This window comes from Lygodium microphyllum, chromosome 11, assembly GCF_053477565.2.
Source record: "Lygodium microphyllum isolate KBCC chromosome 11, Lygodium_microphyllum_v1.1.10, whole genome shotgun sequence".
Classification (NCBI taxonomy): domain Eukaryota; kingdom Viridiplantae; phylum Streptophyta; class Polypodiopsida; order Schizaeales; family Lygodiaceae; genus Lygodium; species Lygodium microphyllum.
Genome location: NC_141145.1, coordinates 46,454,527 through 46,473,074, shown reverse-complemented (window position 1 = coordinate 46,473,074; position 18,548 = coordinate 46,454,527).

Here is an 18,548-nt window from a genome sequence, read left to right as displayed (position 1 = left end):
AAGCAATCCCTTAGGAGGATGGTATTGGAGGGATTTATTCTGGAGAAACCCCCCGAACGTTGTTTGCCTTGAAAATCCGTGGTGTTGATTGAAGATCCTTGTCTTTGAGTTGAAGGTCTTCATATTTGAGTTGAAAGTCTTCAGGCTTGTGGAATTAATAAGTGATCCGTGGATCTTGAAGCGTTGGGCATGCATCTTTGGAAGATGAGGTTCCAAGATCTATGCCAATGGTAGATCTATCCTGGCTTGGTTCAATCATGGTAGCCATCAACAGACAGATGGCTGGACACCGGTACGGGGAAAAAGTTTTGGTCATTATAGGATGCCGTGGGTGATCCTCTTCAGTGGAGTAGCCATTTCTTGAGACTTGATCATAACCTGCAAGAAAAAGTTGTGCACTCCCTAGGGGGTGTGCCTGCCTCGCCATGGAGTGTGTGTCCGTGGCAGTGGAACTGGGAGATGGGTCTAACCTTGGGCGAGCCCTTGGTAATCTCCCACACTTGATGACCCAGTTCGTGTGTCGTTGGAGGTGCGGTGCAAGTCTTAGGGTGACAGGTCTGAAAGTCCTGCCCTTGATGTGCCCTAAGTGTGAAGTGGGGAGGGGGCTAGGGAGAACCCTAGGTGCGGTGACCGTGGGGCTTTTTTTTTTTTTTTGAAATGATACATAGGCCTAATTGTCTTCATCGGAATGAGGAGGAGAAGGGGGTCATATAGATTTTCTCAAAAACTGGCGACTTTGCATGCAATCCTTCAGATTCATGCGAACATGAAGAGAAGTGGTGGAGAGGAAGGGGTGATTGCACCTAGTGAATTGGCTATCATTCATATCTTCTAGGAGGGCTAGGCAAAAAGAAGGAAGGAGACTAGCCCTCATCATGAGACGAGCCATGGTGTAGTTGTCTATAGCGTTAGGATCAAAGAATAGGGGGGTCAGGCCACGCTCTTGTGGAGTCGGGTCCTGCTTAAGAAGTAGCCTAAGTAACCTAAGATAATTACAAGTTGTAACAAAAGCGGGGTCGGGACATGAGGAGAAATCCGCAAGAAAGCGCATCATAGATGCATCTAGGCTTTCGGCGGTAAAAAGAAGGGCATGCTCAAAGGATGATACAGTGGAGTTATAAATAATGGGAAAATCATACTGCCCATGGAGGGTGGCATCAAAATCTACCCCTACCCTTCGAGGGTATGCCATGTAGGTAGGGTCGTTCTGCTCGAATGGTAGGGTGTTACAAAACGCCATCCAGGCGAGCATGCTGATGTCGCACACTCGCCTCCTCCACAGGGGTTGGCTTTTGTAGCCCTGTACAGAGTGTGGGACTTCAAAAACTTTATCTTGCCAGTAGTCAGCCGCTTCTGTACCCCAAGAGGTCGGGGTCTTTTCCCGCTCTTCCAGCCATTTTTGCCCCAACTGGCCACCGACCGCAATTACCTTGTCCATCACCTTGAGCGGCAGGACCCTCCGTAGACTGTTGGGTAGGAGGAAACTAAAGGGGAATGGATCCTTTCCTAGTTCCTGTACCTCCCACAACACCAATTCTGCGTGGAATCCTGCGGGAAGATCATCAGGGCACGGTGGGAGAGGTGTGGACGGTAGCACGGCTGGCTTGGCTCTCAGTTTTTTTCTGGCTTCCTCCACCAGCTTTTTGCGTCTTTCCCTAGAGGCGGCTTTTCTTTCCGTAGAGGGATCCTCTTGTGGCGGTTCTGTCTGCGGCGAGGGGGGGTTGCGGCACCACATCCTCCCTGAATCGATTTATATCGATCTCCAGTTCTACTTCTTCCCCCTGTCGTTCTGCATGTGCTACTTCTTTCTCGAACCCGAGGGCGTCGATCTCCTGGGGGGTTAGGCCGGCTAGCATTAGGTATTTCCGTTGCTCCTCCAAGCTCAGCCTAACCTCCGCAGGTAATGGTGACATCTGCAATCCTGCGTGTAGGGCTCTTCGTGCCATGCCGAGCTTTCTTTGCATGACCTCCAATGGCTCTCCTTGCGCTGCGTGGGTGGCGTCCAGGATGGTGTCGAGGAAGGCCTTCTGTTGAGTGCTGAAGGCCACTTGGGATGCCTCTGCCTTGCTCTCTGCAATGATCTTCTCCTTTTCCGCCAGAGCAAGGCGCCGTGCCAGTGTCTTCACTCTCTTTTCGTTGTGCGCAACCCACTCCTCTGCTCTCTTGTTTATCACTTCCAAGCCCTCTCCCTGTCTTAGGGTTAGCATCATAAGTTTCTGCTCATAATCTTCCAGTTCCCTGACTAGCCTCTCTTGTTCTTCTCTTTCAGAGGTCAGCTGGTCTGTCAGGAGCTCGGGTTTCTCCTGTTGTTCCTCCATGCCTCGTTTTCTTTCTTCGTCCCTGGCATTCAGCTCCGCCATGAGCGCATCAATCTGAGCAGATTTCGAAGCAAGCTCCTGGTATTGCACTGTTAGGAGCTTGTGCTCTCTTTGCATTTTTACCAACTCCTGTGTCTCATTTTCGAGTAGCTGCCTCCAGTGTTCTTCCCTCTCATCCCTAGCCTTCAGTTCTTGTTTGAGATCTGCAATCTCCCGCTGCTGCAAGGCTATCATTCTTGTTTTATCCAGCTGGAAGGCGGCCACTGATTCCTTCTTGGCTGCCAACTCAACCACGGCTACCTTGCGTTCCTCCTTAGCTTTCTCCAATTGGGAGAGCAGCTCGGCTATGTATTCGTCGTAATTAGCCGATGGCGTCATCGTTGTGTGGATGGGCGAGGTTGAGGCTTCGACTCTTTGCTTTTTGGGCTCTTGCCTGGACTCCGCATCTGTGGCTGGCCTCTTCTGTCTTGTGGCCATAGTCTCTGTGCTCTGTCCCTGGCCCATCTCCTTGTTGATGAAATTCTGCATCTACGCGACGAAGTTTGACACATCTGCACTGGTTGGGATGCTGGGAGTGATGGTGGTGAGTTTGGCGGAAGGCATTAGGAGGGTAAGGATTGGATGGAGCGGGGCCTTGCCCTTGCCCTCAGGGACTGGAGGTGGCACATACTCTGGCACCTGCGTGCTCGACCCTGGCCCCTCTTCTCTACGCAGGCTCAAGCTCCTCAGTTCATTTGCTCAGCTCTGTTATTCGATGGACCGGCGGGTGGCTTCCGCCAGGTCCTCTTCCTCCTTTCTTCGTAGCTCTTCCTCTTCCTCCTTCGCTTTTCTCTTCCTTTCCTCCTCCGCTTTTTTCTGCTCTTCCTTCTTTTTCCCTTTTTGTTCTTTTTCCCTCCTTTTCTTCTCTTCTGTTTCTTGTTTCAACGCCTCCTTTGCTTTTTGTAACTCTTCCTTTTCCCTCTCCTCCTCCTGTCTCTTTGTCCTCTCCATCTCCTTTGCTTCTTTCAGGGATTCTTTCTTCGCCCTTTCCAAGTCTTCTCTTTCCTTCTTCCTGCCTTCGTCATCCTTCTTCTTCTTCTATGTCACCTTCTTCTTGGTTTTCCTGATTGTCTTTTTGCTAGTCTGTCCCTCCCCTTCTTCTTATGTTTTAGTTCCATACCCAATGAAGGAGGCTTTGGAGGAGGCTTTCTTCCTTCCCGTAACTTTAGAATCCGGAGATTCTCCTCTTGTTTGTGCACTTCCTAGGGCTAGCGCTTTGGCCGCTTGATCAATCGTTTTCTGCACGTACCCATTCCAATCTACTTCGTCTAGGGTACGGGCTGCTACATTCTCCAGCACTGGTACGCTAATTCGATGCATTAAGGAATTGTAACACTGGCTGGAGAAGAGCACATGCACCAACTTGGCCTGCTTCTGTGTCACGGATGTCCTAGATGCTTATGCCATCATTTGTGAGCACCTCTTCCTTCTTCATTTTCAGCATGGCATAAACATCCCTTTTTTGTTTCCTTTTTGTCTTTGGCACCAATCCCAAAGCCTTCTCCACCAAGGCTGGATCCAATCGGACTTGTACCTGCTTTGCACCCTCTCCTCGGCCCACTGTTACAATACCACCCTCTTGGTCTGGGCTGTATGTTCTGAGGAATTCTACACACTTTAGGTGATCTGGCTCGTGAGAGAATTTTTCAATATATTTTGTGAGGTTGCATTGTTCCACCACTCTCCTGGCTGCTTCCTCCTTGGCCACCACGACTTCTATGTTGTGGATGGTTCGGAACTTGAGCTAGCCGAAGGCGTGGTTCTCGATGGATGCGATACTGCTCCCTTTCCTCGTCTATGAATGGGAGTTGATGGGTGCGGTCTTGCTGCGACATTTTATGCTCCTGCCATAATTCGTAATTTTCATTAGCATTTTTCACATATCACTTCGCTGGTTGCGTGAAAATAAAGACTCTTGAATGAATTTCTTAGGAAGCCATTTTTTCATACTATATGCTTATGCTTTTCACTATCTTTACTTTACTGTATCCCTTTTGATTCATTTCCCCTCTGATTCCTTTCACCTTCACCACATACCCTCTCCCCTTCCGTCTTAGAAAAGAATCCTTCCTAGGATTGGGGGTCAAAAGGTTAGGGGCTTTGGGCCTGTTGGCGTAGGAGTTACTTGTGAAGGAGCCAAGTGTAGAAATTTGGATTGTATTCCAGTTGAGCGGTGTGGTCTAGATCAAAGGGTCGAATTCCTACGTGTGTGACATATGTGAGGACATCTGTGAGGAAATCACCGGAGTTGACCCGACTTGTAATGTGGAGCTCTTCCTCTATTAAGAGGCGGTCAAGATAGGGATGCCCCTTGATATGCTCGTCCATGGGTCGGCCCCGAAGAGTGGTTAACACTATACGAGGTAGGCACGACGTAAGTGGGATCATACTCGACCGTTTTGATGGCTCGGCGTTGATCATTATGCGACAGCCGTCAACCTCCCATTGCAACCTCCCATTGCGACAGCCGTCAACCTCCCATTGCGAGACAACCATCAACCTCCCATTGTTTTCAACCTCTCATTGCAACCTCCCATTGATGGCTCGGCATTGCTTGGCATTGGTCATTATGCGACATTCGTCAACCTCCCATTGTGGGTTAGGGAGATAGGTTTGTGTGACTCTCTTCGGCCGAAGTGTAGATGAGTCGGATGGCTGGGGATCTGGAGAGCACTGCAGCCTATGGTTTTGAGGTGTTGGGGGACGTGGGATGATCAAGCTTGAGGGTGGCGTATGACTATTGCCTTTGGCCGTGGGGGCCTTAGGGATCCACAGTGAGGCATTTCCCTCATAGTAGCCTTGCGCATGCAAGAGGGCTTTAGGGACCCATCTTTGCTTAATCACGTGGCTCTTCCTGTGATTGCATCTTGGCCTCCTCGATTTAGAGTTCTGGGTCTTATGCGGATAGGTGGGTCGACTCCTAGGCAGTTGTGGCGGCTGTTTAGGCACCCATTGAAAGCGAGGTTGTTGGGCCCTTGCTTTGGTTACTGCAGGCTGTGGTTTATGGAAGTCGGGGAGTAGTGGTCATGCACTACCCCTCTCCTTAATCTTTCCTACGGGTGTTTCTACCGGTGGCTTTGCGGACGGTGATGGTGTCGCGCAGCCCTTGCTGAAGGCTGTGACGATGCGCACGTTGCCTATTGCTAGGTGGATACGCTGCGACTCATAATCAACATTGCAGTGAGTCTGCTTTTTGAAGGTTCGCCCCAGCAGTGACTCCATGCCTGCGTTTGTAGCACTGGGCAACACGTAAAAAAGCATTGGATTAGTCTCAGACTCGATAGAAACAGCGACCTTGCACTTGCCGAGAAGTGCGTATGATTGAGCCCCATACGGGCTTAATTTGGCAGTTGTGGGTTGAAGTAGTGGTTTGCCAAGTTGGATCCAATGCTTGTGGGTTAGGACATTGAAGTCTGCTCCCTCATCGATCAAGGCGTTGAAAGCGCATGTTTGCTTGGCAGTGGCCGTGACACGGAGGTAAGCGGGTTCTACAGCTTCCTCATCATCAACGTTGATTTCAGTGATTGTGGCTGCTCGTATTTTGACCGGCGATTCTAACATTGGTGGCTCATGCAAAGGATGAGTGGAAGGGAAGTACTTCTTGACACGACTGCCATTGAAGAAGCCTATTCCTTCACCGTCCAGGGTCTCAAGCTCGACATTGCTGGTTCGGCTGATTGCCCGAACCTTGAAGGGTCCGAGACCTCTGAATTTCATCTTTTGCTTATGTCCTTTAACTGAGTAGAGGAGCACTAAGTCACCCTGTTCAAACTCGCGCTGCTTGACATGCTTGTCAAACCAGCTCTTGCTTCGAGCTTTCTCGCAGATAAGCTCGTGGGTGGCTAGAAGGCGAGTCTCTGATAGGCGTTCCAGCTCGACCGGGCGTTGCGTCCATGCTTCCTTCCTTTCCCATCGTTCTTGAAGTGCCACTCTTAGGCTAGGAACGAAGAATTCTAATGGTAGAATGGCCTCCGTCCCATAGGTCAGCCTAAAGGGGGTTTGGCCGACAACCGTTTTATAAGCTGTGCGGTAGGCCCACAAGGCTGCCATCAATTTGTTGTCCCAATCGCTTTGTGAGGTTAAGACTACTTTAGTCAGGACATTGATAAGAATCTTGTTAGTTGATTCTGCCTGGCCATTAGCCTGAGGGTAGTATGGTGAGGATTTGTGATGGATGATGAGAAAGGTGGATAAGAGATGTGCTATCACTTTGTTGATGAAGTGTGTGCCTTGGTTGCTAACCAGTTCAATGGGGCAACCAAAGCGTGAGATCACTTACTCCCATAAGAACTTGGCGGTCGTCCTAGCATCGTTTTTTCGTATGGCTCTTGCCTCTGCCCATTTCGTGAGGTAATCGGTGGCCGCTACGATGTATTTGGCTTGTGAGTACTGCGCCGCAGGATTGATGGGTCCTATGAAGTCAATTCCCCATTTTTCGAAGGGTTGCCGAGCAATGATTGGGGTCAACTGCATTTGATCTTTACGAATCGGGACTTTTTTCCGTTGGCACTTGTCACAATGCTTGACGAATCGCATGGCGTCGCGGAAAAGTGTGGGCCACCATAGTTGAGACTGCAACACCTTTCATACTGTCGTGTCTCCGCTAAAGTGTCCTCCCGCGATGCCGCTGTGTGCCTCCGAGAGCACATCGTGCATCTCATGCTCACACATGCACCTATGCAGCAATCCGTCTTGCCCCAGCCTATAGAGTTGGCCTGCAATCAGTTGGTAGGGCTAGATCTTCAAGATCAAGAGCCTAAGTCGTGCCTTTTCTATTGGTCGCTCCGGTAGTCCGTGCTCGAGCACTTGGACTATGTCGTCCGCCCAATATGGCGTTAGATCAGTCTTAAATAAATCTCTCTCGCTGGACAGGTGGAATAAGTGGGCGTTAGGTAACTCGTCAATGATGCCTTGTCCAGCGGCTTCTCTTGTGGGGATGCGTGACATGTGATTAGCCATGTAATGCTGTTTTCCCTTTCGTACCACCACGGAGAAATCGAACTCTAGGAGCAGGAGGAGCCATCGAGCTATGCACCCTGTAGCACAAGGTTTGTTCACTAAATAGAGCAGGGCTTGATGGTCCACAAAGAAGATGAAAGGTTTGGCCAATAGATAATGCCGGAATTTCTTCACGGCGAACACCATGGCTAATCCCTCCCTTTCTACTGTTCAGTAATTTATCTCCGTCTCAGTGAGTTGTCTGCTAGCAAAGCTCACTGGGTAATCTAAGTTATGCTCACCAGGTTGGCACAAAACTGCCCCCATGGCAAACTTAGAAGCATCGATGTGCACGTGGAAGGTAATGGTCCAATCTGGGGCCCGTAGAATTGGTGTTGTTGTTAGAGCCTTTTTCAATTCTTTGTATGCCTGTTGGCATGCCTCGGTCCACTCGAAGACAATCAGCAGCTTGTACAATGGCCTGACGATCAGCGCGTAGTTTAGTACAAATCACCGATAGTATCCTGTATGGCCTAAAAAGCATTGAACTCCCTTGTAATTAATTGGGGATAGAAGGTCAACAATAACCCTGACCTTCAAGAAGTCAGTGGCAATGCCGTTTTTCGACACCACGTGTCCTAAGATGCACCCGTGCTTCACCCAAAACTGACACTTCAAGGGGTTCAAGGAGAGACGATATAAGCGGCACCGTTCAAAGACTGCGCAGAGTTTGTCTAAGTGTTCGATCCAGGTCGAATGGACACACAGATTGTTGACAAAGACCTCTAACTCCTTGCGAAGCATGTCCTTAAAGATGGTGCACATGAGACGTTGAAAGGTGGCGGGGGCATTGGTCAACCCGAAGGGCATGACTATGTATGCAAAGACACCCCACTCCGTGGCAAAGGCGGTCTTATGCCTGTCTACCGGATGCATGTGGGAGCTTTCGCTCAACCGCCAAGACCCACGGACCGCTTATTGTTTCAAGCATTCCAAGCGAGCTCTCATGGCTATCTCTCACCTAGCCGACACGCCGTCGATCCTACGAATGCAATGAACTTACCTTGATGCTTGATCGAGTACCCTCCTCTCTCTCACACTTCGGTAGCTCCACGATTCTTGATGCTAGCTCAAGCATCCTCAAGCCTCCTCCATCTCCAAGCCTCATCCTCCATAGCTGCGCGCGCAAGAGAAGATAAGAAAAGAGAAGAGGAGAAGGGGAGAGGAGATGGTGGAGAGCTTCACCCTCTTGATTCCTCGCTCTCTCACACACTCACTCCCTCACACTCTCACACTCCCTCTCTCAAGAGCATACACAAGCAAGAAGAAGAGAAGAAGAGAGGAAGAAGAAGACTAGTTTTGCCACACCAAAGAATGAGCTCTTCATTCACTTTTCAACTTTATATACAAAACCCTACTTCCCTTTTGGGTTGTCATTCCCTTTTTCCCTTTTTTACATGGTCGGTCATAGCCCAGGCCCTGTTTTCCATTGTCCTTTTATCTTCCTTGCTTCCTTCTCACTACCCTTCTATATTTACAAGTAGCACGGGTGAGAGCCCGGCACTCTTTTACAAGATTTTAGGGTGCGCTTTTTATGCGCCTTTCCCTTTTTGTAGTTGCCTTGGTCTTTAACGGTTGTCCTTGCGCTTTTGGCCTTTTCTCCTTCTTTCCGCCTTTGCCCTGTGTCTTTTCCACTTTCTTTCGCTCTCTTCGTGTTGGGGTTAACATTACCCCCCTCCTAGACAAGTGCTAGTCCCATGGCACTTACTGGCGCAGGGAGCAAGTGGTGGTAGGCACTGAAGACTTCTGGGGGACAGGGGCTTGGGGTCTGCACTGGTGACCGGTTACGTGGGGGTTGGTTGGGGATGCCACGTAGGATGATTTTGCCGGCTCGCTGGATGCTGGGTGGGCAATTAGCATTGGAGGTCGATGAAGAACGAATGCCACTTGGGTTTTGGTTGTCGACACCTGCAATTGAAAACTTGTTGGGTGGTCTCTCCCTAGGGGTAGTGCTAGTTTCCGTATTGTGCACAAGACTGAGTTTGGGAGACAGGTCGAACTCTAAGCAAGCTGAGAGTGTTGTCCTGCACTTGAGGACCCAAATTGTGAATTAGTTCTGTGTAGGTATTATATGAGTGCCGTGCATGTGCATGTTTAAATATTACGTAGTTAGAAGACTGGGCGGCGGGAGGCTGTGTGGAGCAGAAGGGTGGTAATGGGGAGATGAAGTACGCCTTTGACTCTTGTTTGGAGGCGTCGTTAAGGGTGTTCCATTGTGTTCAGGACTTGCTTGATTTTCTTTTCTTTTCTTTTCTTGTTTTGTTCTTTTTTTTTCTTTTTTTCTTTGCCATGGTTACATGGGGGCAGCAGTACAAGGGATAACCGGAGTTCTACCCCTCATCACCCGAATGGTGGGGAAGGGTGGGCGGAGGGCAGGGGGCCTTGTTGAGGAATTTTCGGCTTAGCAAGTAGCCTTTAGTGTGGAGGCGGGTTTTAAGGGTGGTGGTGGAGAGAAAGGGGTGGTTGCACTGTGTGAACTTGCTGTCATTCATGTCTTCCAGCAGTGCACCACAGAAGGATGGCAAAAGAGCAGCACGCATCATGAGACGAATCATGGTGGTGCTGTCTATGGCATTGGGGTCAAAATAGACGGGTGGAAGGTGGCGCTCCTGGGGTGCAGGTTCCTGGTGTACTAGGATTCTAATTAATCTAAGGTAGTTATAGGTGGTGATGAAGGCTGGGTCAGGGCAAGAAGTGAATTCAGTAAGGAATTTATTTATGGAGCCGTACAAGTCGGGCAGGGTGAAGAGAAGAGCGTTCCTATGGGAAGTGGTGTTGGCATTATAAATAACGGGAAAGTCAAACCTACCGTGGATGGACGGGTTAAAATCCACTCCTATCCTTCGAGGAAACGGCATAAAGGTGGGGTCGTTCCTTTCTGAAGGGAGGGTGTTGCAAAACGCCATCCACACCTCCAGGTTGACGTAGAAAATGCGCTGCCTCCAGGTGGGTTGGGGACTATAGCCTTCCACTGTGCGAGGTATGTGGAGGACTTTGTCTTGCCAAAAGTGCTTATACCCACATCTATTAGCATGTCTATGTACCCGTCTAAAAAATGAGTCTAGACTGTCATCTAGATGCACCTATAGACATGCAAAGTCGGATCATATTTTCCAAACTGTTATAAAAAACACTCAAAAAACCTCCATAGATGATAGTCTGAAGTATGTAAAGAGAGAGAGAGAGAGAGTGTGTGTGTGTGTGTGAAATAGACAAAGAGAAAGCAAAGAAGATTAAGAGAGAGAAGAAGAACTCACCTTCTTTGCTTGTTCCAATGGGTGGTGACTAGGTTGCAAGTTCCTTGTCCTCCTTCACCCTTCCCTTGGTACGTTGCTTGATTCTTCTTCTCTTCCTTGATATTTGGCTCTTGTTATTTACTCTCTGGCTCTTCCTTCCTCCTATCCTCTTTTTACTCTTATTTTCTTCCCTCATTGTCTTTTTGAAGTGATAGATAGACATGATTAGTGATATCGAGCTCGAACTGCAGTCGCGGTCCTCGGTCCCCCAAGCAGTTGGGTGGGCCTCACACTCTTCTAACCATCTAGCCTTGAGCCGGGCCCCCATGGAGATGACATCCTCCACCAACTGAATGGGCAGCACCCTATTCAAGGCGGTGGGAAACTCGAAGCATAGGTCGAAGGGGTCTCGGCTATACTCCTGCTGCTCCCAGATAATCATCTCAGCCCGGTACTCAGCGGGGCAGTCTTGGGTGCACAGCGGGAAAGGGGCAGGCTGTTTCAGGGCGGGTCTGGCCTTGAGTTTTCTTCTTACCTTCTCCACCAGTTCCTTCCTTCGGGTGGTGTGGGCCGCTCTTCGTTCGGCGGGTGCGTCATGGGGTGGCACTTCAATTTGTTGGGGTTGAGGGGGTGACGAGGCATATTCCTCATCTTGAGGCCCTAGTTCAAGCTCGGGCTCACCCCCTTCCGCTTGCTCCTCCTCCTGTATTTTCTGCTCAGTGAACCCCAGGTCATCCATCTCCTGTGTTGTCAGTCCTGCTTGTGCCAGATATTTCCTTTGTTCGTCCAGGCTCTGCAGAGGGCCTCCTAGCTACAGTGGTACGTGCAGGCCTGCTGTAAGGGCCCTGCGCGCAATGGTTAGCTTTCTCTGCAACTGATCATTGGCCTCTTCTGTTTCTGAGTGGGTGGTGTGGAGCAGTGTGTTGATGAAGGTGTGCTGCTGAGCCATCATAGCAAGTTGGGCTGCCTCTGCCTGGTTTTCAGCCATCACTTTGTCGCCCTCCGCCTTGGCCAGCCGGCGTGCTAGGTCCCGCACTCTCTGCTCGTTATGATTTGACCATTCCTTTGCCCGCCTCTCCATGTCTTCCAGGCTTTTCCCCTGTCGGAGGGTCATTGCCATAAACTGCTGTTGCTGGGCTTTGAGCTCCTGGTACAAGTGGGACTGCTCTTGGTGCTGCTCTGCCATCTGCTCGTTGAGTTGGTCCCGCGTCGCCTGCAACCTACGCACCTGTTCTGCCCTCAATTGATCCAGCTCTGCAACTTCTTGTCTAATTTTTTCAAGCTGGCTCTGCGCCTCCAAGTTGGTTGCAGATAGCTAGTCATTTCTGCGCTGAAGGTGGGCATTTGTCTCCCTCTCCCTGGTGAGACGCTCCATTAGGATTTTCCTTCGTCCCTCCCAGGTAGTGTCGTGCTCCTTCAGGGTTTTCAGCTCCTCCGCCTCCTTGGTGCTGGCCTCCTCCCTAAGCACAACAATTTCTTTTTGATATTCTGTTATTTGCCTTACTCTGTCCAGTTGGAGGGCAGCTTGCGATTCGCGCTCCACTGCCAACTCTTCCACCGCCACCCTCCTTTCTTGCCTGGCTGTTTGCAACTGCGCGAGCAGCTCCTTCACATAATCATCATAGTGGCCTGTTGGGGGTGGGGAGTGGGGCAAGATCATAGTGGTGGCACTCTCCTCCACTTTTTGTCTTTTCTCCTCTGGCCCTGGCTCCAGCTCGGCCGTCGCTGCCCTTTTGGCCCCTGCGACTGGGGTGGCCCCGGCTGCTTCCCTTGCCAACTCTCTTTCCACCAAGAATTGCAGCCATGTGACTACATTTCTTTCATCGACCTTTGGGGTGTGCATCAGGGCGGCTGTGTCAGGGGGCGTCACCTTGAGGGGAGTGGCTTGCATGGTTGGTGCGAGGAGAGGGGAGATAGGTCTGACTGGGTCTTTTCCCTTCCCTTCTGTAGGAGGCGGCGCCACAGGTTTCGGCACACCAGTGCTAGGGCCGGGTGCTTCAGATTCGGATTGGTATGCCCTGCCCGCTCCCTCTATGTCTTTCCTCCGCTGTTCCTCGATGGAGCGACGCGTTGCCAGCTCCAATTCTTCTTCTTCTCTCCTCCTCAGCTCTTCCTCAGCTCTTTTTCTTCTTTCCTCTTCTTCTCTTATCGACTCTCTTCGGGCCCATTCGAGCTCCTCCTTTTCTTTTCTCCTTCGCTCCTCCTCTCTCTTTCCGTGCAGGGCTTTGGTCCGTTGCTCCGCTTTCCTTTCTGGTGCAGCCTGGCGTTCTTCCTCCTTGTCGGTGTCCGTCTCTGTTTCATCCGACTGTTCCTCTGCCTGGGGCTGGGACTGCGATGGCGATTCACCTCCTTTTCTGCCATCTCCTTGTTTGTCCTCTTCCGCATGTCCCTGCCCTATTGCCTCGTGGAGGATCGCAGTGAGGACACCTCCAAAACCTACGGTGGAGGCCTTGGAGGATGAGGCCTTGCGGATTGATCGAGGTGAGGGGGACTCTCCTGCTACGGCCCTTCCTCCTGTTGCCAGGGCCTTTGCTGAGGCCTCAATCGTCCTTCTCACGAACCCGTTGAGGTTCACCTCATCCAGTGCCTGAGCTGCGATGCTTTCGAGTAAAGGCACATTTATCCTAGACATGATGCTATTGTACCGTTGACCTGAAAATAGGGTATGCATCATTTTTGCCTGCAGCTGGATCTCTGGATCAGGGATGTCTGCCAAGTTGACTCCGTCGTTGGTGTGGACTTTCACTTTGTCCATTCCCAACATGGCGTAGACATCCCTTTTCGGCTTCTTCTCCACCTTGTTCGGAAGCTCCAGTGCTCTTTCTACCAGTTCGGGAGTCAGTTCAACCTGCACCTGTTTGGTGGCTCCCACGTCCCGTACTGTGATGGTGCCCCTGTTTTTGTTGAAGGTGCGTAGGAACTCGGCGCACAGGGTATAGTCTATCCTCCGGCCCACCGCTTCCAGATACCGTTGTAAGTGGCATTGCTTCATGATTCATCGCACCGCTGGTTCCTCAATAACCACATCTTCCAAGTTGAATATGTGGCGGAACTTCAGTTGATTGAATGCTCTGGTTTCCACCGTGAGGCCGTACCACACCTGTTCCTCCTCCGAGAAAGGGAGTTTGCCAGCTTTGTCTTGACCTGCCATGGTCGCTACCTGTACATTCAGTCAATTCACTCCTTAGTATTTTTGGCAACCAATTCGTAGGACAACCATAGCAAATTTTATCATTTATAATCATGATTTTTTTCCTTTCAAACTTCTATCACCTATTTCTGCATGGCATTTTAATTTGGATCTTTTTCACGCGTGGTTCACTTTTTAGTTTTAACTTTCATGCTTGGTTCGCTTTTTAGATTTACTGCCCCATCCCCCTTGTGGAAAAGAAAAATCTGTCCCAGGATTGGGGTGTGGGTCCAAGGCGTTTAGGTTGTTTTGTGGAGGAGCCAATCGTAGAAGTTGGGGTTATATTCGAGGTGTGCAGAGTGGTCCAGGTCACAGGGTCGGATGCCTACGTGGGTGATGTATGTGAGGACATCGGTGAGGAAATCTCCGGAGTTGATCCGACTTGCGATGTGGAGCTCTTCTTCTGTCAGGATGCGATCGAGATAGGGGTGTCCTAAGATATGATTGTCCATGGTTCGACCTCGAAGAGTGGTTAACACTCGATACGAGGTAGGCACGACGTATGTGGGATCATACTTGGCTGTCTTGATGGCTCGACGTTGTTCGGGGTTGGTCATTATGCGGAATCCTTCCATTGTCCATTTTAATTGAAGAGTGTACCACTGCTTCAAGAAGGGAGATTCGGTGTCCGCGAGGTGGGACAACCTTGCTGTTTCTTGGCTAGTGAGGCCGGACGTCGTACGCTGGTCAAACGATGGGATGAGGCGTTGCTTAATGGCTTGATCTTTGGAGACCTCACGAGCGAGTAGCTCAGTGGGCAGAGCGTGAAGCTTGTGCGAAGGCGAATTCAAAAGTCTCCCAAGAGCAAGGCATGGTGCGCACGTCCGTTGCAAGGGGTTCCGCTAACAGTCCCAAGTCTAGGCGGTCATAGCTAAGGGCCAGTGCCACAAAGGTGGCATCGAGTTGTTTGATGCAGTCCACAACGTCATCCCCCATGTCCTTGGCGAGGTCAGCGGCCAGCGTTAGGAATGACTTCCGTTCATAGGAAGGCTTAAGGCCGGCGGGTGGTTGAGGTTTGCTGGGGCTAGAGGTTCTGTCGGCACAGAGTTGCTGCTGGGGGCTTGTTTGAGTCAGCAACTCGGCCAATGGTCGGATGGATGGGTCGGGGTTGATCTTAGGGACCATGCTAGGGCGGTCGGCAGGGCTGCTGGGTTGCGGGCTAGGGTGGTTGGGTGATACCACCGGTGGTGGTGGCCAGTGCTTGGGCCGTTGGGCGTGTATGATGCCTGTGGGGTGACTCGCAAAGGAGTCGGATGACTGGGGTGGATTCTGCGGTTCGTGGTCTTGAAGTGTCAGAGGGCAAGGCCTTGCGATTGATGTAGGAGTAGGGCCCGTGTCAGTTGGGACTTTGGGGACCCACAGCAAGGCATTCCCTTCATAGTAGCCTTGTGCACGCAGCAGGATTTTAGGGACCCATATTTGCTTAACCACGCGGCGCTTGTGATGATGGCGTTTTGGTCTTCTAGGTTTAGGTTTGTAAGTGTTTCGCGGACCCGCGCGTCTAGTTCTAGGCTGATCCCGAGGCTTCTTCGGCACCCAATGCAAGCGAGTCTGTTGGGGTTTTGCCTTAGGTTTGGCGGGTTGCGGTGCATGGGGATCTGGGTGTAGTAAATATGCACGGCCCTCCTTCTTAGTCCTGGGTGCGGCTATTTCTAATGGTGGCCCGTTGAGCAATGCTGGGGTTATGAGGCACTGGTTGAAAGTCGTGACAATAGCCACATTCCCGATTGTTAGGTGGATGCGTTGGGACTCATAATCAACATTGCAACGGGTCTGCTTTTTAAAAGTTCGCTCGAGCAATGACTCTGTGCCTGCCTCCCTGGCATCGGGTAGGACATAGAACAGCATGGGAATAGTTTCAGTCTCGATAGAAACGGCAACCCTGCATGTGCCGAGGAGCGGGTAGGATTGGGCCCCATATGGGTTCAATCTAGCTGTTGTGGGATGAAGTGTTGGTGCGCCAAGTTGGGTCCAATGCTCATGTGTCAAAATGTTAAAATCCGCCCCCTCGTCGATCAGGGCGTTGAAGGAGCACGTTTGCTTGGCCGTGACCGTGATGCGGAGGTAGGCGGGTTCTACAAGCTCGTCCTCATTCTCGCCGATTTCCGTAAGTGTGGCTACTCGTATTTTAACGTGCGTTTCCACCATTGGTTGTTCATGCAGTGGGTGCGTGGGCGGATAGTACTTTTTTATTCGACTGCCGTTAAAGAAGCCCATTCCCTTTCCATCCAGTGTTTCCAGCTCGACATTACCAGTTCGGCTGATTGTGCGGACCTTAAAGGGCCCAAGACCTCTGAATTTCATCTTCTGTTTGTGTCCTTTAACTGAATAGAGGAGCACTAGGTCGCCCGGCTCAAACTCTCGTTGCTTGACGTGCTTGTCAAACCAGGTTTTGCGTCTAGCTTTCTCACAAATAAGCGCATGGGTGGCTAGTAGACATACCTCTGATAGGCGTTCTAGCTCGACTAAGCATTGCGTCCATGCCTCCCTCCCCTCCCATCGTTCTTGGAGTGCTATCCGCAGGCTAGGGACGAAGAATTCTAATGGAAGAATAGCTTCGGTCCCATAGGTTAGCCTAAAAGGCGTTTGTCCGACGGCCGTCTTATAAGCTGTTCGGTAGGCCCACAGGGCTGCCATCAACTTGTTATCCCAGTCACTTCGTGAGGCTGAGACGACTTTGGTCAGGACAGTGATGAGAATTTTGTTGGTTGACTCAGCCTGGCCGTTAGCCTGAGGGTAGTATGGTGAGGATTTGCGATGGATGATGAGGAAAGTGGATAGGAGATGGGCTATCACTTCGTTGATGAAATGCGTTCCCTGGTCGCTCACCAATTCGATGGGGCACCCAAAACGCGAGATTACTTGTTCCCATAAAAACTTGGCAGTTGTCCTAGCATCATTTTTCCGTGTGGCCCTCGCCTCCGTCCATTTGGTAAGGTAGTTCGTGGCCACCACTATGTATCTAGCCTACGAATATTGTGCCGCAGGGCTGATGGGGCCTATGAAGTCAATACCCCACTTTTCGAAAGGTTGGCGAGCGATGACCGGGGTTAACTCCATCTGATCTTTACGGACCGGGACCCTTGTCCGTTGTCACTCATCGCAGTGTTTGACAAATTGTGAGGCATCACGGAAGAGCGTGGGCCACCATAGCTGGGACTGCAACACCTTCCGTGCTATCGTATCCCCGCTAAAGTGTCCTCCTGCAATGCCACTGTGCGCCTCTGAGAGCACATCGTGCATCTCATGCTCACATACTCATCTACGTAGCAGACCGTCTTGCCCCAGCCTATAGAGCTGGCCTGCAATCAACTGATAGGGTTGGATCTTTAGGATTAATCGCCTAAGCCGTTCCCGTTCCATTGGTCGTTCGGGCAGCCCTTGCTCGAGTACTTGGACTATGTCGTCTGCCCAGTATGGTGTCAGGTCGGCCCTGAATAGGTCTTTTTCGTCGGTTACGCGAAATAAGTGGCTGTCCGGTAATTCATCCATTATGCCTTGTCCAGCAGCTTCTCCTGTGGGTACTCGGGACAGATGGTCAGCCATGTAGTGTTGTCTGCCCTTCCGTACTACCACTGAGAAGTCAAATTCCAGGAGCAGGAGAAGCCATCGGGCTATACGTCATGTAGCACAAGGTTTGTTGACTAGATAGAGCAGGGCTTGATGGTCTACAAAGAAGGTGAAGGGGGTGGCTAGCAGGTAATGCCGGAACTTCTTCACGGTGAATACCATGGCTAATCCCTCCCTTTCTATTGTCGAATAATTCATCTCTGTTTCAGTGAGCTACCTGCTCGCAAAACTCACCGGGTAATCTAAGTTATGCTCACCAGGTTGGCACAGCACTGCCCCCACGGCGAACTTAGAGGCGTCGATGTGTACGTGAAACGACATAGTCCAATCTGGGGGTCGTAGGATAGGTGCCGTGGTTAGGGCTTTTTTCAGTTCCTCGTAGGCTCGTTGGCAAGTTTCGGTCCACTCGAAGGCAATTAGTAGCTTGTACAATGGCCTAGCGATCAGCACATAGTTCAGTACAAACCGCCGGTAGTATCCTGTGTGACCTAAGAAGCATTGAACTTCCCTATAGTTACTTGGGGGTGGGAGGTCCGTGATAACCTTGACCTTTGAGAAGTCCGTGGCAATGCCGTTCTTGGATACCACGTGTCCCAAAATGCATCCGTGCTTTACCCAAAACTGACATTTCAGGGGGTTGAGAGAGAGACGATATAAACGGCACCGTTCGAAGACCGCGAGGAGTTTTTCGAGATGTTGGTTCCAGGCCGAATGGACACACAGATCATCGACGAAGACCTCTAACTCCTTGCGAAGCATGTCCTTGAATATGGTGCACATGAGGCGTTGAAAGGTGGTGGGGGCATTGGTTAGCCCGAATGGCATGACCACATAGGCAAAGACTCCCCACTCAGTGGCAAAGGCGGTCTTGTGCCTATCCGCAGGGTGCACTTGCACCTGATTGTATCCCGACAAGCCATCCAAGAAACTGTAGGCTTCCTTACCTGCCACCCTCTCAAGCATGTGCTGAGTGTACGGTAAGGGGTAGTTATCTCTCTTTGTCGCTGCGTTTACTTTCTTGTAATTGATGCACACTCGAATCTTGTTATTTTTCTTCATCACAATGACTATGGGTGATACCCAGTCCGTGTACTCAATTTCGTAAATGAATCCGACTCGCATCAACTTGTCAATTTCCTCCTTGACAGCATGGGCCTGCTTTGGATTCATGGGGTACGGTCGCTGCTTGACTGGCAT